The 15,487-nt window shown below is 42.6% G+C and overlaps 1 protein-coding gene across 8 annotated transcripts in view; it reads left to right on the plus strand.

Moving 5' to 3' along the window:
* Positions 1-15,487, plus strand: part of LOC144603672 (chemokine-like protein TAFA-2) — a 203,911-nt gene that overhangs the window by 24,859 nt on the left and 163,565 nt on the right. For all 8 annotated transcript variants that reach the window (XM_078417279.1, XM_078417271.1, XM_078417273.1 and 5 more), the window contains one exon: positions 4,269-4,360. The gene's annotated coding sequence lies outside the window, so the exon portion shown is untranslated. The remainder of the gene's footprint in view (positions 1-4,268; positions 4,361-15,487) is intronic.

Below are 15,487 nucleotides of genomic sequence, written 5' to 3' on the forward strand. Positions count from 1 at the left end.
TTTCTCCCTCTGGCTTCAAAATCCACAACTCTTCAAATGTGTCTCACACCTTCCTTTCTTATCTCTGGCCTTTGTTCCAACCATCTGCCCATTAACCCCCCCTGTGTTGACCTATCTACTGTTCATCTAAATTGACCTATTACCTGCTATGCCTTTTCCTGCCTCTCCCCTTTTCCAGCTTTCTTTTCTCCCGTTACAATTAGTCTGGAGAAAGTTCTCAGCCGACTTGTCACTTGTCCATGTTCTCCAGGGATGCTGCCTGACCTGCTGAGTTACTCCAGCACTTGGTGTCCTTTTCTCTATTCTTGTTTCTTGTTAGATGTTCATGCTGTAACGTTTGGAGAGGGGAGGGGGCAAAGTTTGCCTTTGTCCCAGTGATCCATGCACACTAACACCATCCTACACACATGAGGGACAATTTACAATTTTACCAATCCAATGAACCTACAAAACCTGTATGTCTTTGGAGTGCGGGAGGAAACCGGAGCACCTGGGGAAAATCCACGCAGGTCACGGGGAGAACGTACAAACTCCATATAGACAGCGCCCATAGTCAGGATCGAACCCGGGTCTCTGGCGCTGTAAGGCAGCAACTCTACCGCTGCGCCACTGTGCCGCCCTAAGTATTAGTATTGGATATATTGGGCAAGTAATGGATGTGGAGATGGTGGAGGTTGCAGACCCTGATTAGTTTGGCCATCTTTATCCAGGGAAGTGGAGGGTGAATTTTAATGCTGCTTTTAGGCCAGGTAACATGAATGAATAGACAATAGATAATGACCTATTTGAACGAGTCACGTAAAGAATGTAGGAAATGTGGGTGTCGATTTTTGTCCTAGTTCCACTAATAGCAGCTAGGTAATGACCACATTATTAGCTTTACTCGTTTATCTATAATTGTTCAATATTATCTCAATTTTCTCTGTTCAAAGTAGTTTTATCTCCCCAACCCAATCTTTAGTAACATTGATCTTTACTATCTATTTATATTTCTTTGTCTCTTTGTGCCAGTTTACTTGTTGAAACTATATAAACTCCTCATCACTGATCATCTCTATTGAATTATCCAGTTTCCAATCTATATCACAATCTATCTATATTCCGATTTGTCTGTTTACATCTATATCTAAGACTCATTGTAACTATTTCTCTCTATTTATTTCCTCACCTCACTGCCTACATTTCCAATTCATTTTTCCTCCTGCCTAATTCAATGTGTTGATGAATATGTCTATAATGGATTGCTGTCTGCCTGGTATAGACTTTCCCCATTCTGTACAGAGAGAAATTCAGGTTAGTACTGTATGTGCAATTCTCAATGTACTAACGGAAACCTCCCTAATTTCTATCCTCGTGTAATATAGATAGATAACCATCAAACCCTCTTTCAGCTTGTTACAATCCACAAATCCAGGCTGTGAAAGAATTCTGCAGGTTTTGCTTTATCTATGTTTGAAATTGTATTCTGTCTGAGGTAAATATAAAATCTAAAAAGCAACACATGCAGTGGTGTAACATCACCTCACTTTCAGAACATCTCAAAGCTGTCTGCAGTGGCTTTGAAACGTGGTAGTTGTGGTAATCTGTGCTCCACAGCAGCCAGTGTTGGAAGCAATCCGATGATGACCAGATTATCTACTTAACGGAATATGATACAAACAGCTGAAATGACTCAGCGGGTCAAGCAGCATCTCTGGAAAATGTCTCTGGAGGCCGGCACGGTGGCACAGCGATAGAGTTGCTGCCTTACAGCGCCAGAGACCCAAGTTCAATCCTGACCACGGGTGTTGTCTGTATGGAGTTTGTACGTTCTCCCTGTGACCACAAGGGTTTTCTCTGGGTGCTCCAGTTTCCTCCCACACTCCAAAGACGTACAAGTTTGCAGGTTAATTTGCTTCGATAACATTGTAAATTGTCAATAGACAATAGGTGCAGGAGTAGGCCATTCGGCCCTTCGAGCCAGCACCGCCATTCAATGTGATCATGTTGTCCCAAGTGTGTAGGATAGTGTTGGTGTACGGGGTGATTTCTGGTTGGCACACCGAAGGGCCTGTTTCCGTGCTGTATCTCTAAAGTCTAAAGTACTCTTTATTTGTTTAATTTACGGGCTATCCTCCAATGTCTTAGTGAATAAATGAGAGAAATATATCAAGACCTGATGTCCAGACTGCTGGTTGATGAAACTATAAAGAATTATACTCTGCACCTAAATCAGAACACCAAATATCCGGGTTGATTGCTTTCCAATTGAGATACTGTGTGGTCATCTGCTGGGAGATGATGAACTCTGAGTGCAATTGGGATAATGCAAGTATAGATATCCAAACAAGTATAGGCATCTGAATATTGATTAGTAAGGGTGTCAAGGGTTATGGGGAGAAGGCAGGAAAATGGAGTTGAGAGGGAAAGGAAGATCAGCCATGATTGAATGGGGAGTAAACTCAATGGGCTGAATGGCCTACATCTGCTCCTTCTTATGAACATGGTCTTCCAAGCATGTATAAAGAATCTATAGAGCGGCATTAACACTCTATAGTTAAAGTTTATTATGGCAGATTAACCAGGATAGAAAAAAGTAGGATTCTTTTATATCTCACTGGTCACACAAGGAGGGATTTTTACCTTACCATAAATCCCCTGAATGAGACCCTCGAGAATTAGATTATTTTAAATTCATCACATCCTACCTCAAATGGTACATTCCACTGTTACTAGTTCTTCACACAACCAGGAGAAGGGAGGATTCATCGATACTTTTTTACAACAAAGCTAAGATTATCAGTAAGAACGATAAATTTCCGTTGTGTAGGAAAATAACTGCAGGTGTTGGTACAAATCGAAGGTATCACAAAACGCTGGAGAAACTCAGCGGGTCAGGCAGCATCTAGGAGAGAAGGAATGGGTGACGTTTTGGGTCGAGACCCTTCTTCAGACTGGAATTTCCGTAAATCTGCATGCTTGGAATTTAAATTAAGGTATCGATAATAGCTTTCACCAATGAATGGAGATGAGGAGGAATTTATTTAGCCAGAGGGTGGTGAATCTGTGGAATACATAGCAACAGGCAGCAGTGGAGGCCAAGACATTGGGCTTTTTTAAAGCTGAGATTGATAGGTTCTTGATTAGTACGGGTGTCAATGGTTATGGGGAGAAGGAAGGAAAGTGGGGTTGAGAGCAAGAGATAGATCAGCCATGATTGAATGATGGAGTAGACTCGATGGGCCGAATGGCCTAATTCTGCTTTTATGGCTTATGGCAAATGCTGCTATCAACATAGTAAATACGCTTAAGAGCTGCATTGGAAACAAGACCCTGGTATATTTGAAGGGAGCATGGGTAGGAGATCCATATGCGTTTCAATGGTCATTTTGATTCAATTCAAACATTGAATAATCGATTCAAACATTGAATAATCGATTCAATCATTGAATAATCGATTCAATCATTGAATAATCAATTCAATCATTGATTATCAGGGCAATCAAGGCCCTGATAGGTGTAAAGTGAGCATAAGAATCATAGTCCTGATGAGGTAAACAAACCAGTACTAGATGAGCTTGTGCTGAGACATTGGGATTGCCAATTAGTCAGATAGTAGATTGTCAGAGATGTACACAAAATGTTGGAGTAACTCAGTGGGTCAGGCAGCATATCTGGATAAAAGGAGTAGGTGATGGTTTGGGTTGAGACTCTTCTTCAGACAGATTGTCGGAGTTTTATTACAATGTGATTTTGCCAGATTTGAAGGACTCTATGATCAGGCTATTTGGCAAAATCTATGCCAACTGGAATCTCCTCTCATCTGTCTCTTAACGGTCCATTTATGTTTTGGGGTGGCACAGTGGTAGAGACGCTGCCTTACAGAGCCGGAGACCTGGATTTGATTCGGACTTTGAGTGCTGTCTGTATGGAATTTTTACGTTCTCCCTGTAACCACGTGGGTTTTCTCCGGGTGCTCTGGTTTCCTCTCGCATTCCAAAAATGTGCAGGTTTGCAGGTTAATTGGCTTTTGTAAATTGTCCCAAGTGTGCAGGATAGAATTAGTGAATGGGGTGATCGCTGGTTGGTACGGACTCGGTGGGCTGAGGGGCTGTTACCACGCTGTATCTCTAAAATAAACGATATCTTCCTTGTATTATAGTCTATCCTTAAATACAGCAATGCTGCCCATATCAATAAATCAAACCTCTTGTATTTTTCACATAATTATATGGGAAAAGTGAAGTATGCTAGTGCACTCTCTAAATTTATTTTTGTTTTTCCTACAGATGCATCATGCTGCTTCTTTCTTCTGCCTGGTAGAAAATTCTATGGAGAGTGGCTAATGAACATAAGAATCCTACAGAAATCTGAACAAAAGGTACTGTGATTTTTCTGTATTTGCAGTTGCCAAATAAAGATATGGAATTGCGGAAATTAGAACTGTTTGTTGTGATAGGTTGTTACAACTCTGACCAGAAATTATTTGTTAAATTGGAATAGATACTTGGATCAGAATTCACTTTCTAATGTCAATTGAATGATGCAATGGTCTATGCCAACCATCGATCACCCGCACCCGCTAGTTCGATGTTATCCCACTTTCCCATCCATGCCTACTTGCTATGGACAATTTACAGAGGTCGATGAACTTAAAAACCCGCAAGTCTCTTGGAAATAAAAGATAAACTACAGTAGACTCGACTAAACATTTCAAAGCATTTTGAATTAAAAATAGACAATAGACAATAGGTGCAGGAGTAGGCCATTCAGCCCTTCGAGCCAGCACCGCCATTCAATGCGATCATGGCTGATCACTCTCAATCAGTACCCCGTTCCTGCCTTCTCCCCATACCCCCTCACTCCGCTATCCTTAAGAGCTCTATCCAGCTCTCTCTTGAAAGCATCCAACGAACTGGCCTCCACTGCCTTCTGAGGCAGAGAATTCCACACCTTCACCACTCTCTGACTGAAAAAGTTCTTCCTCATCTCCGTTCTAAATGTTTCTTTAGGGAATTTGATCTGCCAACAGATGGGAGGGGGAGATAGGGGGAGGAGGGGGGGGGGGGGGAAGGGGGGAAGGTGGATTCAGTCTCAGTCTACCCCATGACAGAAGGAAGAGTTGCACAGTTTGATAGCCACAGAGAAAAAGGATCTCCTTCTCCTACCATGTTGCAGGAGTAACAATCCTACTCCTGCAATATACCTGAGGAGGCTTACTAGAATAATCCCGGGGATGATTGGGTTAACGTATGATGAACATTTGGCGGCACTGGGCCTTCACTCATCGGAGTTTAGAAGGATGAGGGGAGACTTCATTGAAACTTACCGAATAGTGAAAGGCTTGGATAGAGTGGATGTGGAGAGAATGTTTCCACTAGTGGGAGCGTGTCGGACCAGAGGGCACAGCCTCAGAATAAAAGGATTACCATTAGAAAGATGAGCAGGAATTTCTTTGGTTAGTGGGTGGTAAATCTGTGGAATTCATTGTCACAGATGGCTGTGGAGGCCTAGTCAATGGGCATTTTGAAGGCAGAGATCGACAGGTTCTTGATTAGTATGGGTGTCAGGGGTTATGGGGAGAAGGCAGGCGAATGGGGTTGAGAGGGAAAGATAGATCAGTTATGATTAAATGGCAGAATAGTCTGGATGGGCTGAATAACCTAATTCTGCTCCTATGACTTGTGAATCTTTCGGCAGAGGACAAACCAACAGTTTTATGACTTTCAATAACGAAAAATCACCAGTGTTTTAGGTTCCCTGAACAAGTATTAAATTATTCAATTGTTTTGGGAGAGCAAGTGTGGCTCAACAGATTTCTCTTCTGTTTTTAAAATGGGAATGTTAAATAAGACCGTATTAAAGCAGGAGGATGAAAAAATTTACAAATGACAATATTAAACAATAGACAATAGACAATAGGTGCAGGAGGAGGCCATTCGGCCCTTCGAGCCAGCACCGCCATTCAATGTGATCATGGCTGATCATTCTCAATCAGTCTCAAACAAGACAGTATTAAATGCAGCAGTACTACATAGATCAGTATTAAATGCTTCAATATTAAAAGCAGCAACATTACTGAGATCACTTTAAGCAGAGCAATATTAGCTAAAGACAGCAATGTTAAACAAAGCAGAACTAAAAAGTGTACTTAAAAATAAAAAAGCATAATGAATGCAGAAGTTTATAATATAAAAAATATATTTATTATCTTTAGAGTTACATTTATAATAGCATTAAATTAATTTGACGATATTAGAAAAGTCTCAAATCAACTGCAATCTGTTAATCTAAAAATGTTTATCATTCTAATTTGTTATATTATGTTTAGTTTAGTTATAAGGTATGGAAGCCGGCCCTTCAGCCCTTCGAGCCAATGCCGATCAATTCTGCTAGTTCTATGTTATCCCAGTTCACTAGTTCTATGTTATCCCAGTTTCGCATCCTGCACATAAGGGACAATTTTACAGAAGCCAATTAACCTACAAAACTGTTTGTCTTTGAAATGTGGGAGGAAACCAGAGCACCCGGATAAAACCCATGCGAATACCCACAGGGAGAACGTACAAACTCTGTACAGACAGCACCCGTAGTTAGGATCAAACCCGGGTCTCTGGTGCTGGGATGCAGCAGCTCTACTGCTGTGCCATAATTATTTAATGCTGGCACAGTATTATAAATATAAGTTAGTCTGCTGTAGATTTAAACATGACAAAATAAGTATGGCTGTGTTAAATGCAGCAGAATTAATTGTATTCAATAGATTCGAGCCATAGACCAGGATGTTCCATCTAAGCTAATCCCACCTGTCCATGCTTGGCCTATATCCTTCGAAACCTGTCCAAATGTATTTTAAATGTTACTAATATTGTCCTATTCAAATAGTGCATTTATTCTGCCTTATTTAACACTATTTATTCAATTACCTCATTTAATATATATCATCTTACAGTGTTAAATAGGGCAGAATAAATGCACAATATTAACTGCAGTAGAATCTAGTAAATATAGCAGTATTAAATGTACTAGTATATAACAAATACACAGTTACATAATGGAGTTAAATGCAGCAGTATTAAATACCTCTAGAATTGCATTAACTTTAATATGACAATATTGCAAATAAAAATCTTGAAAACCAACTGCAATCTGTTCATCTAAAAATGTTTAGGCAGGGTGTTGCAAACAGGCTCTGTGGTGAATATTTAATAAGGCAACATTCCAGAAATTAATTCATATCATCGCCCAGAAATGTTGATGAAGGCTCATGTGTAATTGCCTCCTGAAAAATAGGATGGAGCCTCGCACTGAAGGGATTGAATGTGTCGTTATGGAAATTCATGGTTGATGTATTTTCCTGTACTCTCCTTAATGTGATCAGATTGTGTTCAAGGGAGTTCCCAGACCACCCCTTAATTTCCCTTGGTAGTGCCTCCATAGAACTCTTGCCAACTGACTGGTGTTCTTTGAAAGACCACTTTCTAAGGAACTGATCTAGCTTTAATCTATCTTTGATTACAGTTCGGAAAGACTTCTCTCGATATCTGGCTCAGTGTCACAAGTGTAAGATGGCACTCAGCCTTTATAAGAGCCATCGCTGGCACTAACTACTTATTTAGTTTAGGGAGCTAGTACCTGCATGGGTGATGTTGGTATTTTGGGTTTGTGGCATAGAGTGGACTTAAAGGCTGAACATAACATTGAGGCAAACCATGAGTACTGCACAATGCCCTGCCAGATATGTATTCCTTTTTTAAGGGACCAGTTGATTAATTAATTAAAAGACACAGCTTGGAAACAAGCCCTTCAGCCCAACAGGTCTGGGGCATTTGCATTAGTTCTATGTTCTCCAGCTTTCGCATCCACTCCCTACACACTAGCGACAATTTATAGAGGCCAATTAACTCACAAACCTACACGTCTTTGGAATCTGCTGATGATATTAAGGCACAAAGTGCTTGATTTACATAGCGGGTCAGGCAGCACCTCTGGAAAATATGGACAGGTCATGTTTCGGGAAGGGACACTTTTAAGGCAGGGTCCCGATTCAAAATGTCTGAAAAGGGTCCCAACCCGAAACGTCACCCATCGATGTTCTCCAGAGATGCTGCCTGATCCACTGAGTTACTCCAGCACTTTGCATCTTTTTTTGTTAGCTAACATCTGCAGTTCCTTGTGGGTACCCCCTGATGAAATTAAGGGACTGGTTGAGCTCCCACCATTTCAGCAAGGCAAAGTAAACACAATTCATTAAATAAATCTTGCTTTTAAAAAGGCAGTGATTGTGACCAAGCAGCTATGGATTGTTGTTCAAATCTTTTTGATTCCCAAGGGTTCTTTAAGTGATGGAAAGCTTCCAAACTCAACTTTTATGTTATTCCAAATACATAGAAATGATTACTGACACAAAGTGCTGGGGTAACTCAGCAGGTCAGGCAGCATCTCTGGAGAACATGGATAGGTGACGTTTTGGGTCGGGACCCTTTGTCAAATCAGTTGATTAAATAAATTTGGAATAGGTTCATAAGTCATAGGAGCAGAATTAGGCTATTCAGCCCATCGAGTCTACTCTGCCATTCAATCATGGCTGATCTATCTTTCCCTCTCAACTCTATTCTCTTGCCTGCTCCCCGTAACCCTTGACATCCTTGCTAATCAGGAATCTTTCAACCTCTGCTTTGTGTGTGTGGGCCTGGCAATGGATTCCACTGATTTATCACCCTCTGACTAAAGAAATTCCTCCTCGTTTCCTTTCTAAAGATATGTCCTTTTATTCTGAGGCTATGGCCTCTAGTCCTAGACACTCCCACTAGTGGAAACATCCTCTCCACACCCACTCTATCCAGGCCTTTCACTATTCAATAAGTTTCAATGAGGTCCCTTCTCATCCTTCTAAACTCCAGCGAGTACAGCCCCAGTGTCATCAAATGCTCATCATATCTTAACCCACTCATCCCCAGGTTCATTCTCATGAACCTCCTCTGTACTCTCTCCAGCGCCAGCATTTCCCTCATCAGATATGGTGCCCAAAATTGCTCTCAATACTCCAAATGCTGTTTGACCAGTGCCTTATAAAGCCTCAGCATTACATCTGTTTTAATACTCTAGTCCTCTTAAAACAATTGCTAGCTTTGCATTTGCCTTCCTTACTACTGATTCAACTTGCAAATGAACCTACTGGGAATCCTACACCAGCACTCCCAAATTCTTTTGCACCTCCAATTTCTGAATCATCAACCCATTTGGAAAATAGTCTACGCCTTTATTCCTCCTACCAAAGTGCATGACTGCGTGCTTTCCTCCACTTTATTCCATCTGCCACTTCTTTGTGCACTCTCCCGACCTGCCCAAGTATTTCTGCAGAGTCTCTGCTTTCTCTACACAACCTGCCGCTCCACCTATCTTCGTATCATTCACAATCTTGCTGCACTAACTCAGCAGGTCAGGCAGCATCTCTGGCGAAAATGGATAGATGATGTTTCGGGTCTGAAGAACGGTGCTGACCTGAAACGTCACTGAACCATTTTTTCCAGAGATGCTGCCTGACCCGCTGAGTTACTCCAGCACATTGAGTCCTTTTTTTTTGTAAACCAGCATCTGCAGTTCCTTGTTTCTCCATAGAAATGGTGTTGACTCCAAGCAGCCCTCGGTTTAGTTGAGAGATACATTGTGGAAACAAGCCCTTTAGCCCAGCGATCACTAGCGCTATCCTACACACTGGGGATTTTTTTTTTTTTACCGAAGCCAATTAACCTTCAAACCTGTACGTCTTTGGAGTATGGGAGGAAAATGGAGCACCTGGAGAAAACCCACACAGTCACAGGGAGAACATACAGTACGAACTCCGTACAGACGGCACCCGCAGTCAGGATCGAACCCGGTTCTCTGGTGCCGTAGGCAGCAACTCTACTGATGGGCCGCCGTGTTCACCCCCTCTGGAATTGCTTTGTAAGCAACTTGGAATTTAGAAGGATGAGAGGAGATCTTATCGAAACGTATAAGATTATTAAGGGGTTGGACACGTTAGAGGCAGGAAACATGTTCCCAATGTTGGGGGAGTCCAGAACAAGGGGCCACAGTTTAAGAATAAGGGGTAGGCCATTAAGAACTGAGATGAGGAAAAACCTTTTCAGTCAGAGAGTTGTGAATCTGTGGAATTCTCTGCCTCAGAAGGCAGTGGAGGCCAATTCTCTGAATGCATTCAAGGGAGAGCTAGATAGAGCTTTTAAGGATAGCGGAGTCAGGGGGTATGGGGAGAAGGCAGGAATGGGGTACTGATTGAGAATGATCAGCCATGGTCACATTGAATGGCGGTGCTGGCTCGAAGGGCCGAATGGCCTCCTCCTGCACCTATTGTCTATTGTATTGTCTAAATACTGGTCTTGTTCATATCCTGTGAAGGTATTAAAATAAAATAACTGGGCATCCTTTCCTCAGCACTCCCATCGCCTTTTAATCTTTTAATCCTCGGTGAGGTTCCACACAGTAGCCCGTAGCCACCGACACCTGGATTTAAAAAAAAAGGAAAAGTCCCCTTTAATATTCTGAATTAACAATCCTTTTGATCCATCTCTGCGCTGAGCAATTTGTCTGCATAAGAAATTAGAGGTAATGAATAATTTAAATCCCAGTCACCGAGTGGGTCTAATAATCATGTGTCCCATTGCACTCAAAATGCATTTTGTTACACGCATTGTCGGAGAGACTGCTTGTGCCTCTGTGGCGACTCCGTTATTACGGTGTGAATTGTGGTTTTAATTTGCTATCGTATTTGAAAGAACATCCAATTACATCTAACAAAAAGCTTTTAAAATGATGCTCTTTAAATCCTTATTTGAAGAACATCTCGGCGTTGCTGCCGCTGATTAAATGTATTGTTATTCACTGCACTTCGCCCCTTCACTCCCAGCCTGGGCCCGAGTCTCCACCTTTTTAAAACGTTGATAGCTGGCCACAATCCTCCTGCCTCCGCCGTTCACAAGCATCGGCTCGGCTCCCGACGCACGATGGTCCTAATATTAAGATGGACAACTAGAATGTGACCTTCATTGAGCCATTGATCCAAACAATTTGCCCAAATCTATCAAGTCGTGCTACCTTGATCAGCAGCTTGTCTTATCGGATGCACTGCAGAACCAACCTTGGAGTGTAGTATTGGTTTCAGCTTCAGAGCTGGACATTAATAAAAGAGAAAGGGATGGAATTGTGCCATTTTGGTTTTTTGGGAGCACACAATTCAGTGGGAACGTTCCAATGGGATACTTACCACCTTTACTTTAGACTTTAGAGACATAGCATGGAAACGTGCCTTTCGGCCCACCGAGTCCGTGCCAACCCTGCCTCAGAAGGCAGTGGAGGCCAATTCTCTGGATGCTTTCAAGAGAGAGCTAGATAGAGCTCTTAAAGATAGCGGAGTCAGGGGGTATGGGGAGAAGGCAGGAACGGGGTACTGATTGTGAATGATCAGCCATGATCACATTGAATGGCGGTGCTGGCTCAAAGGGCCAAATGGCCTACTCCTGCACCTATTGTCTATTGTCCGGCTTTCGCCCCGTACACTAGCACTATCCTACACACTAGGGACAATTTACAATTTTACCGAAGCCAATTAACTTACAAACCTGTACCTCTTTGGAGTGTGGGAGGAAACCGGAGCACCCGGTGTAAACCCACACGGTCACAGGGAGAAGGTGCAAACTCCGTGCAGATAGCACCCGTAAACTGTCCTGTGTGACTCCATGGCTATTATCTTTATGCCAGCGTGTGAGAAGTGAAGGGGATGGTTAAGAATTGCATTGGGACCTTGGGGGAGAAGCTTTGTCACAGTCGTGTCAATTTTCCGGGCCTATTGACAGGCAAACACTTCCCAATCTGTACTGAGGGTTTGCCAGGTGCCAGGCTCCGAGCAGGTGTCAGGTGTGTCGTTGCAAATCCGAAACCTGATGACAGTTCTGGGACTCAGTCACATTGAAACTGATGTCATAGACCTTTCCAAAGATAAACACAAAGTACTGGAGTAATTCAGTGGGTCATGCAGCATTTCTAGAGAAAATGGTTGGGTAACATTTTGGGTTGGAAATCCTTCCATAGATCTTCCATTTTGTTTAAGTTAGACACAAAAAGCTGAAGTAACTCAACGGGACAGGCAGCATCTCTGGAGAGAAGGAATGGGTGACGTTTCGGGTCGAGACCCTTCTTTTTGTATAGTTTAGTTTAGAGATACAGCACGGAAACAGGCCCTTCAGCCCACTGAGTCCGCGCTGACCAGCGATCCTTACACACTAACACTATCCTACACAAAATACTCGGGATAATTTACAATTTTACCGAGCCAATTAGCCTACATACCTGTACGGCTTTGGAGTGTGGGAGGAAACTGGAGCACCCGATGAAAGCCCACACAGGTCACAGGGAGAACAGACAGCACCCGTAGTCAGGATTGAACCTGGGTCTCTGACGTTGTAAGGCAGCAGCTCTACTGCTGCACCACCATGTTATTGGGTTCGATGCTATACTGTCCAGTGCTGTGTAAGGGAGGTAATTAAGGCCCTCATTTTATCAAGCAATTATCCAGAAATGCTTCAGTATTGAGCAGAAATGTCAGCAGAATTACCCATCATTTTTCTATGTTAGTGGTTTCTTAGTTGATTGCCCATGTGTTGCTATTTGTGTGCCTACCATCAATTTTGAGCAGTCGTCTATAGGTAGGATTCTTATTGCATTCGCGTGCATCCAGCGACAAGATAATGTAGCGACATTGTCCTTGGACATGTTTAGCCAAGGGTGGTGGGAGGGGTGAGGGTGGCACTTGGTATGTTATTGCCATTCTTAACGACATTGATCTCTGGTGACAGTAGTGTAAGAAAATAACTGCAGATGCTGGTACAAATCGAAGGTATTTATTTCACAAAATGCTGGAGTAACTCAGCAGGTCAGGCAGCATCTCAGGAGAGAAGGAATGGGTGATGTTTCGGATCGAGACCCTTCTTCAGACTGATGGCAGGGGGGCGGGACAAAGGAAGGTGACAGTAGGAAGAGAGCACATAAAATCATGGAAGAATATTGCATAGAAACAGGCCATTGACTGAATGGCTACTTTTATGGAACAATAACATTGGTTTAATTCCCTGTCTTACATCCCTTAATTTTTTTTAATTTAAATTTTCTATCCAATTCTCTTTTAAAAGGTCTCAAAGTCCTGTAGTAACTCACCAGGCTGGGCAGCATCTCTGGAGAACGTTGATAGGTGATGTTTTGGGTTGAGACCCTTCCTCAGCTCATTCCATGTACCCACCACCCTCTGAGTGAAAAGGTTGCTCCTCAGGTTCTTACTAAATCTTAGTGTAGAAACGAGAACCTGCAGATGCGGGTTAATACACAAAAGGATATAAAGTGCTGGAGTCACTCAGGCAGCAGCTCTGGGGAACATGGACAGATGAATTGACACAATCGTGACAAAGATCCCAGTCGAACATTTAACTATCTCTTTCGCTGAAGAAAGGTCCCGACCCGAAACGTCACCTACCCATGTTCTCAGTATTTCTGCAGAGAAAATATTTTGCAGATGCCTTTCTCAATATCGTCTATACTTTGGAATTTCAATGTTTTGGTTTGGATTTTGGAGTGTTTATCCATTAGATCAGAATCGGTGCCATTTTGCTGCTTTGAACGGGTTCTTGGGTGAAGAGTGGGAATTGTAATGGGATATATGCTCTTCTGGCAAAGTCACCATTTATTGCCCCATCCCTGAATGCTCTTGAGATAATCATTTGCTTACTTATCCATCTCGGGGAGCAGTAACAAGCCCGCTTTGGGTTTGAGATTCAATAATGGCCGGAATGGATCAGGAAATTAGACTTTATTTGGAACGAAGGAGGATGACGAATCAGGATCAGATAGTTTTTATAAACAGCAATATGTTGGATTCTTGGACATCATAAATTGTCCAATGGCATTTTGGAGATTCAAGGAACTGCAGATGCTCCTTTACGAAAACAAGTGCTGTGCTGGAGCAACACAGTGGGTCAGGCAGCAACTCTGCAGAACATGCATAGGTGATGTTTCGGGTCGAGACACTTCTTCAGACTGTTCATTTGAGAAGCCTAGCAATGGTACTTCATTGTCACATGTACCTTGATATAGTGAAATTATTTTTTCATACAATTCAATAAAATCACCCCCACATAAATAAATCATACCAAGTACAAGACCGTAAAATGAGTAGGTTGCAATGAGGTGCATTTTTGGCACCACTTTGCATCCTTCAATTGGCATGATTAATTATTTAGACAGATGTTTGGTCCAAAGAGGAATCAGAAGGTTATGGAGACTAGGCAGACATTTTTTGGGGGGAAAGATCAGATCAGCCTTGATCTTTCTGAATGGCGAAGTAGGTCGTGAGGGAGTGTGTAGGAAAATAACTGCAGTTGCTGGTTCAAGTTGAAGGTAGACACAATTTGGTCATGACGTATGTACAGCCTATTTTTAGTTTAGTTTAGAGATACAGTGTGAAAACCTGGCCCACCAAGTCCTCACTGACCAACGACCACCACACTCTATCCTACACACTGGGGCAACTTACAAACCTGCAAATCTTTGGAACGTGAGAAGAAACCAGAGCACCTGGAGAAAACCCATACGGTCATCGGGAGAGCATACAAAGGCCATACAGACAGCACCCATAGTCAGGATTGAACCTGAGTCTTTGGCACTGTAAGGTAGCAACATTGCCACTGCACCATTGTGTTGCCCTTGCCTTTATTTCTTGTGTACTCATGCTGTTATGATTGGCTGTGACCAACAGTGTGATATGGACCGCGCTAGAAATGGGACAGGTCATTTTTGGCTGGTAAATTCACTATGACAATTAGATTCTGTGCTGCATACTTATAAGATTAGAAATGCAAGGAATCTCCATTTGGATGGGCAACCATAGCCTCCGAATGAAAGGACATACCTTTAGAAAGAAGATGAGGAGGAATTTATTTCGTCAGAGGTGCATCTGTGTAATTCATCGCCACGGTTGTGGAGGCCAAGTCAATGCACATTTACAAGGCGGAGATTGGCAGATTCTTGATTAGTCAAGTCAAGTCAATTTTATTTGTATAGCACATTTAAAAACAACCCACGTTGACCAAAGTGCTGTACATCTGATTAGGTTCCAATGGAAAAAAAAAAGAAAAAAAAAGAAACATACAGTAGCACGCAAACAGTTCACAGCGCCTCCTCAATGAGCCTCAAACGCTAGGGAGTAGAAATAGGTTTTGAGCCTGGACTTAAAGGAGTCGATGGAGGGGGCAGTTGTGATGGGGAGAGGGATGCTGTTCCACAGTCTAGGAGCTGCAACCGCAAAAGCGCGGTCACCCCTGAGCTTAAGCCTAGACCGCGGGATAGTGAGTAGCCCCAAGTCGGCCGACCTGAGGGACCTGGAGTTAGAGAGGGGGGTTAGAAGATTTTTGATGTAGGGGGGGGAGTGTCCATTTAGGGCTTTATATGTGAATAGGAGGAG

This window comes from Rhinoraja longicauda, chromosome 20 (assembly GCF_053455715.1).
Source record: "Rhinoraja longicauda isolate Sanriku21f chromosome 20, sRhiLon1.1, whole genome shotgun sequence".
NCBI classification, from domain to species: domain Eukaryota; kingdom Metazoa; phylum Chordata; class Chondrichthyes; order Rajiformes; family Arhynchobatidae; genus Rhinoraja; species Rhinoraja longicauda.